Source organism: Pteropus vampyrus, unplaced genomic scaffold, assembly GCF_000151845.1.
Source record: "Pteropus vampyrus isolate Shadow unplaced genomic scaffold, Pvam_2.0 Scaffold164, whole genome shotgun sequence".
NCBI classification, from domain to species: Eukaryota; Metazoa; Chordata; class Mammalia; order Chiroptera; family Pteropodidae; genus Pteropus; species Pteropus vampyrus.
In genome coordinates this window covers 298,316-306,118 of record NW_011888945.1, presented here as the reverse complement: position 1 = coordinate 306,118, position 7,803 = coordinate 298,316, and positions in this window count along the sequence as shown.

Sequence of the window (7,803 nt, the reverse complement as noted above, 5' to 3'; positions counted from 1 at the left end):
ATAGACAAAGCTTTAATATATACCTATGCATTGACTCATCAATTTTACTTCCCTGAAATTTATCCTTAAAAAAAAAAAATAGGATTGTTAGCAAAAGTGTAACTACAAAGATGTTCAACATATTGTTGTTTATAAGAGTGAAATATCAGAGGCAATAGGGTCCAGTGCTGGGAGACTGTGATCGTTCATTTATTGAACAACTATTCAGTGCCAGGCTTTATTCCAAGTGCTGAGGCCACAGCAGTGGATGAAGAGGACCGGATTCCGTTCTTGTGACTCTCCAATTATAGTGCCGGGGGCTCGAACCTGAATAAGTTGTGCTATATACATGAGATGAAATATCATGGATGTATTTTCTCAAAATATTTATTTAGGGCCCTGTGTGTTCCAGGCACTGTTCTAAATCTAAAGATCACAGCTTCATATCAGCCGACAGATGCCCGTGCCCACAGAGCTCACATTCTAAGTGGGAAGATAAGAACTATGCAACTAAACATTATGTAGTAGAAGTATATTTAATCATGTAGAAAAAAAACATGTTATGAGAAGTGAAAATGGTTATATGACAATATGCACAGTATGGAGCCATTTGTGTAAAGAAGCAAAAATATTCATGCATGGACATTTTTAAAATATTAGAAGAATATACGCCAACTTATAGGCAGTATCGTCTTTAGACTTTAAATTTCCTAAGATTTTTGCACTTGTTACTTTTAAAGTATACTTTTTTAAAAGCAAAGACAACTGATATATCCATGATCGATCCATACCTAGCTATTGATTCCATTTTCTTTCTGTTTTTAAGAAAACAGTTGATTTACATATTGTGGCAGCCTCAAGATTTGATTTCTTAATAACTAGGATCCATAAAATAAAAGGGTGCTGGGTCATTTCTCAAATTTTTTTCTTTATACTATGGAAGGGTTCAACCCAAGCTGCTGAAAGAAGAAAAAGAACTTTTAGAAATAATTTTCAGCCCAGTGCTCTGTTCACAGAAGAAGAAATTGAAGTCCCCCAGGGGGTGAAGCAGGGCCTGAGCCTCGTTCCACTCAAAGTGACTTCACTTTTCAGAGTCATCCGTGGATAACCTAACTACCCACACATCTGACCTCACTTGAATTCTCAATCGAGTTCTGGCTGCTCCATATCTCAAGAGGATGGAGGGTGAAGAAGATAAAAATAACACCTCACATTATTAGCCGTCTCATGATAGGTTCTATCATCAAACATAACGAAGTTGAATAAACTATTGTTAAGAACGCAGGTAGCCCCTCTGCCCTGCACACAAAGGGGCCATGAGAACGGGCACAAGGTAGGGGCTGTATTTATGACTGAGTTTTTTTCTTTCTGAACCAAAATTGGCCATGCCTGTGTTGATCAAGAGGTAGTTCTAGAAATTTGCACATGTGCATAAAGTTCCTCAGAAAGCTGCAAGTTAGAAAATGTCACCATCCTCATCATCCTCTGTGATGTTAGAAAATTATTTAGGGTAACCATTAGGTTATAACTCTAAAGCACTTGATGGTTTACAGATCCCATTCGCATGCGTCTCTCCCGTGATTCTCCTGGGGATCGTATCGTGTGAAGCTCGTACCCAGTTTCTAGGTGAGTATGTTGAGGCTCTGAACACCCAAGGGGCTTACCTGCATGTCAGAAATAGGGCAGAGCTAAAACAAGCTCATTGTTCTTTCTTGCAGGAAAAATGGAAAAGGGCTTTTTAGGATAAGGTTTGCATTCAAAAATCTTGTCAGAAATGGTGCAAAATCAAATCAAGAAGTTATTATGTCGCCTTACTTTTTTATTTTATTTATTTATTTATTTATGCTTTTTAATGAACCCTCAAAACCCCACTGGATATGTTTCAGAATTCCAGCTGTCAGTTTTGTCTGTCTTTTCAACCTTTCACCTTATTTCATAGTTGGACCAAAATGTCTCTACTCAGCCAAGATTTTCATGCCAAGCAAGATTTTAATTTTTGAAGAAGTAAATTTGAACAGGACAATATGGGAGCACCAAAGAAAGGTAGCCTATGAAAAACAAACCGTTTGTTTATTTGGCCATTTGTTTTAAGACAAAAGTAAAAACGCCAGGCTGAATGGAACAGGAGAAGCTCCGGGCTATTTCCTCTGAGACCGTACGATCGGGCAGGATGAAACGTGAATAGAAAACACGCCAGATGCGCACGGAGCAAACACAACTTTCGGTGACACGCTGATTCGGTGATTTTTTTTTGTTTGTTTCTCCTAGACACTAAAAGCCTGGATACTCCATGGAGCTGGAAAATAGAGTCATATGCGAAGTGATTAAAAAATGTCCCTTCGCACCAAGCCGGTCTTGACACAAAACACCTTCTACCCCACGGGGCTCCTAGTGCCTGACTTCTCACCGCCAATTCTCTTCCTGGCTGAGATCAGTGTCACAGACGTGTCAGAGAAGAATGCTGTCTGGATGGGCGGGGGCACGACTTTATTTTCTCCCGTTCTGTCCTTCCGTTTAACCATGATTTTTCTTGCTCCCCCTCCCCACGCCTCCCCATCGCAAGATGTCTGGCACCCAATGTCTGGCATGAAATCTTACGATCTGCATTTTCCACAGGGCTGTGACAACAGGTTCCAACTTGACTTGCCATCCTTGGGAACATGAAGTTTCCTTTGTTTGTTTTTGAGGACAAGGAGGATTGTAGCTCTTTGCACTGAAAAGGGACATCTTTCCATTTGACTGGATTTTTCTAAAGAGAAGATGAATTCATCTGTCACGGATTATTTAAGGAAAGTATTTTTATCGTATTATGTATTGTAAAAGCACATTCCACTTAGGCACGTCATTCCGTCGCTTTGTTGTTTTAAAGTTACTGTTAGCCTTGAGAATGCTCACTGGCAGAAACTTCCACTTAGTATCCTAAAACATTAGCAACAAAAGGATGTGGGGAATCGTGTAATCTGTAAATTGCGGTGTCTTCATTCAAGATACCGTACCTGATTTTACAAGCCACGGAAACTGAGCCCAGAAAAGAGAAAGTGATTCGCTCAAGGTCAAGGCTGGTTCATAACAACATCGGAGCCCTTGCACTTGAGTTAGGAGATCTGGGCACCTCAGATCACTGGCACCCCTGAAGTGGTCTGCACGTTGCCTTAAGCAGTCATTTTATTTTTTGCTTTAGTCACTCTTTTATATTTTATATGTGGTCCTTTCGTGTGATACTATCTTTTTGGACTCAGACGTATTATTAATATTTGATTATTTTGCAGAACTGCCTAAGATGTTTTTCCTACTCTTTCTATTTTAAGTGGTATTGTAAGCATCTGTTGATTTTTGAATTGGAGGATACCATCACTTTTAGCCACTTTAAACAAATTATGAGTCGTATACTGGAAACTAATTTTAAAAGAAAGGAAAAAAAGGGTGGGCAGATGCATGAATGGGTGGATGGATGGATGGGTGGATGGATAGATGGATAGATGGATGGCTGGAAAATGAATCGATGGGTAGGTAAACGTATATTCATAGACTCACGCATGAGCTACCGGAAGGACTCGAAGTTACAGGAACAACATGGATGGATTTTGAGATAATCATGCTATGCGAAATAAATCAGACAGAAAAAGTTGAAAACCACATGATATCACTCATATGTGGGATGTAAAACTGAAAGCAGCAAATAAACATGACAAACTCATGGGCACGGACAGTGGATTAGTGGAAGACGGAGGGAAGGGGGCGCGCGGGTAGGTCGATAAAGGTAAAAGGGGTCCAATATTTGGTGACGGAAGGAAATCTAACTCTGGGTGGTGAACATACAATGTAGTATATATGCAACTTATTGTTGAATGATACATTTAAAATTTGTTTGGTTTTGTTAATCGATGTCACCCTAATAATTTTTAATAATAATAATAATAAAAAGATTTAATAGACCTTTGTCAATTTAATGAGCCCTGGCCTTGAATCCAGGTCTTCCTACTTCCAAAAGTGGTCCTCCCCCCATCTCAGCTTTTGGGGGCCTTATACCTCGCTGCGATTTGGAGGTGGAGGACACACCGGTCCCTTTGCTGAAGGGCGCATCTGGGGTGTACCCCAAAGCTTCCCTCCTTCCTCTTCTGAGTTATTTTTCTGTCTTTTCTCTTCTCCCCGTTCCTCTCTCTGGTGTGTTTACTCGCAGCAGCCAGAAAGCCCACCTCGTCCCGCTCCCTCCTCGGTTCAGCTACACCTCTCAACTCCAATAAACCGTTTGCGTTCCATCTGGCGAGCGTTTGCTCCGAAGACATCTCCCTGTCAATCTCTCCCGCCACATTAAAAATCTGTCATTACGATTGCATCGCCGCCTGGCTCCTGAGATTTCTGACTGCTTTATTGCTCTCCTCGTTTTTTTCTCTTCCCTGCTACAGCCGAGAAGCAGAAATAAAGGTTTGTTGTTGAAACATGGCCGGGAGGAAAGTAGGAGGCACACATCTGTCAAGGTATTACCTTTCTTCAACCAGGGATTAAGGTGTTTTATGGCACTCGCTACCGAGCATCACACTGAATAAATTTTCTCCGTAGAACATAAAAATGAACTCATACATTTCGAACCAAGTTTTCTTCTTTCAGGCCAGCCTGGATTGTCATGCAGAGCCACCAGCATGTAGGGGGCACAGCAAGTCAGGAGGCTCCCCCCACCCACCCTACCTCCCGCCAAAGCTGCATTATTTGAATGCCATTTGAGGCAAAGGAAGTATTTGGATTAGGGGTAGAGATGCTGGCTGTGAATGTGCATCTTTCCTCATCTGGTGAGAGAGAATGGAAAGATCTAGAAGGAATCCTGGCTCCAGGATGGCCAAGCCCTGCTTTTCCTTTAAGAGTCAGATCAACTCAGATTCTTTGGGGAGTGTCCCCTGATTCCCCCTGCACCTCCTCACTACCTGCTCTGCAGGAACACTTATATGACAACTGTCGGTCCCACGTCTGACCCGCCCACTGGCCTGTGAGCTTCTCCCAGCACGGGACACGTCCCCACCCCCGCTCTGTGCCCTGTGTGTGCCGGACGCTGCAGACCCACTGAGACCATCGCAACTGTGAGATCCCCCCGTCTCTCTTTGCGTTGGGTACTTTGTACAGCCCAGGGTCCTCCCAGCAGCCCACTGCAGTGGACGCATTGTGTTCTCACTTTACAGATGAGCGAACTGGGGCAGAAAGGAGCAGGCTCGGCATTTTGCGAAGGACAGGCTGGCTGCAGCGGGCAGGCCGGCCTTCCTGCTCTCAAGCCCCCTTCTGTTGTGTGCAGGGAGGGATCGCGGGAAGGGAGGGGTGAAGAGAAAACTTCAAAACGGTTTTCTGGCACGGCAGGGTCTCGGGAAGAAGCGACGGTGCCTGGCAGCCCTGTTTCGTCTTGGTGCTCTCCGTCCCTATATGCTGTCACAGTCCCGCTCGAAGCTGCAATGGCCTGGGGCTCTACAGAGTCCAGGACTGGTTATCGCTGAACTAAATTTGGGGTAATAAAAGCAATAGACTTTTTGGGGAACCAAGTGGGAAATAAAGACCTTCTAAATGTGAGCAGGCAAGTACTTTCGGAAGGACACTCTGGGTCTAGCTGGGGGAAGGGGGAACTTGGGGTGGGGCTGCCCTGTGTCCACTGCAGACCCCCTCCTTCTCCCTGAGAATTGTCCCACTCCGTCCTGTTGTCTCATTGTGACGGCCAAGGAAGGGAACTGTAGGGGAAGCTGATGCAAGAGCCTCTCCTGACTTCCCTTAACTGCTTGCACCTAACTGCTTGCACCTGGGCACGGCAAGCCTTTTTTTTTTTTTTTTTTTTTTGGCGGGGGGGGTGGGGTGGCAGGGGAGGGAGAGGCTGTTATTTAAAAAGTAAGCCCAATTATTTAAAATTTAATTTCAAAAAAGTAAAAAGAGAAGCATAAGATAAACTATGGGAAAGCATGTTTTGTTATAATCTTGTCATGGTGAAGGCCTTATTTCTAAGCAAGACAGAAAATGGTGAATCTACAAAAGGGCATGCTTGATCGACCTGAAAATGCACAATTTCTACATTTCTGAATCGGCAACAACAGAAAAGACAGAATGTTTGCAATGTGCCAAGGAGGCGAACAGGCAACCGACACGAACGGGAATACAAACTGCTTATGGACGTAAGAAGGCTCTGATTCTTGCCAGCTGTTAAATCGATTTAAATTAAAGTAGCAGCGAGATCCATTCATCTATCAGCATGGAGAATGCCGTAAGTCTGAAAAGCATTGGCAAGGAGCTAGGAAGTAGGTCTCGCCATGCGAGGGTTCAAATTTTGTTCAACCTTTCTGAAGAGCAGTTCGGCACCGTGTGATCAAAATTGCAAGTGTGAAGAACTTTGGTCTTTATTCTACAGATGTGTTTCATCTCTATATTCAAAACATGTAAAAGAGTTTTTGTTGAATCATTGTTTCTAATGGGAAAAAAATCTGCAGCAACCTGAATGTCCAGCTAAACGGGAACCACTCATGATATGATAATTTATGCACGAGAAAGAGAACTCTGAAGTCATGGAGAGAAAATGAGGTTATTGCAAAGGTACTGACACAGAGAAATCAACAAACTATCATTAATTGAATAAAAAAGCAAGAAGCAAGAGAGCACATCACACCAGGGGACAGACGCACAGTTGATAATGTGTAGTGTATCTCCGGAAGGCTGAGGGCAAACGAGGAACAGTGGTCCCCCCGATCCCTATGCAAAACAGAATTTTCCTAATACGCCTATTTTATATTGTTTGAATTTTTGCAATGCACGTGGATTTTTTGACAATGAAGTATGAGTTAATTCTGCAGAGTGCATGTGCTGCTTCACGGACAAACCACAAGCTAAGGAGAAGCTGCAGCTCCAGCCCAGTTCGTGTGGGCTGGGGACACAATTCAGAGTCTCCTACTAATATGAGCCAGCCCTGAACTAAGGGACGCATGGCATGGCTATGGTCTTGCCTTCTGGAGATTCTGGCACCGAGCAAATGCCCACCTCAGCGCCCATCCCTTCCTGCCGCTCCGCTCAATATAAGTTTGATCAGACAGATGGGCCAGTTGACAGGACCATTTAGATTGACTCTGGCTGACCCTTGAATAAATGACCTTTTAGAGAGAAGTTATCGGTCTTATCCTGGTCGGCCATAATGGAAAGGTCCAAATGTCGCTCATTACCCGACCGGGCACTAAGCAAGGGGCAAGTAGCTCAGGCATCAAACCACTTCCGCTCGGCCCTTGTGGCCAGCATCACACATAAATAACACCCAACTTGCTGAGAGCAAACTCAAGTCAAACCTAATTCGGCACCTTCTACAAGAGAAAGAAAAGGAAAGAGGAGCAGCTGGCAAACCCGGAGAGCCCACTGGGCTCTAAGTGCTGTGATAGGGCAACATTTTTATCAGATGCAATGCGTTTCATCCCACTGAGAACTCTACGTAGCATCATCATCCCCATTTAACAGACGCGGACACTGAGGCCCACCTGGGAGGGAGTGGAGGGATGGGTTGTGGGTTTCTCAGATCCTATGGAACAGACTCCTTCCACTGTAGGTGCCTGCTCAGCTGGAGAGTGAGGTGGGTGCGCTGGGAGGTGGGCGTACCTGGACAGTGAGGTGGGCTCAGCCTGCCCAGCCTTGTCTCATCTCCACTGCTGGAAAGTCAGACGACTTGGGGTGATCATATCACTTCTCTATTCTTCGGTTGTCTCATCTATAATGCGAAATATCTCCTTTTGTGTTATCGTGAGAATTAAATGGGCTATTCCTGAACAGCACCCAGCACTGTGCCTGGCATGTAGTAAATGCTCGATAAACCCTAGCTGCCAT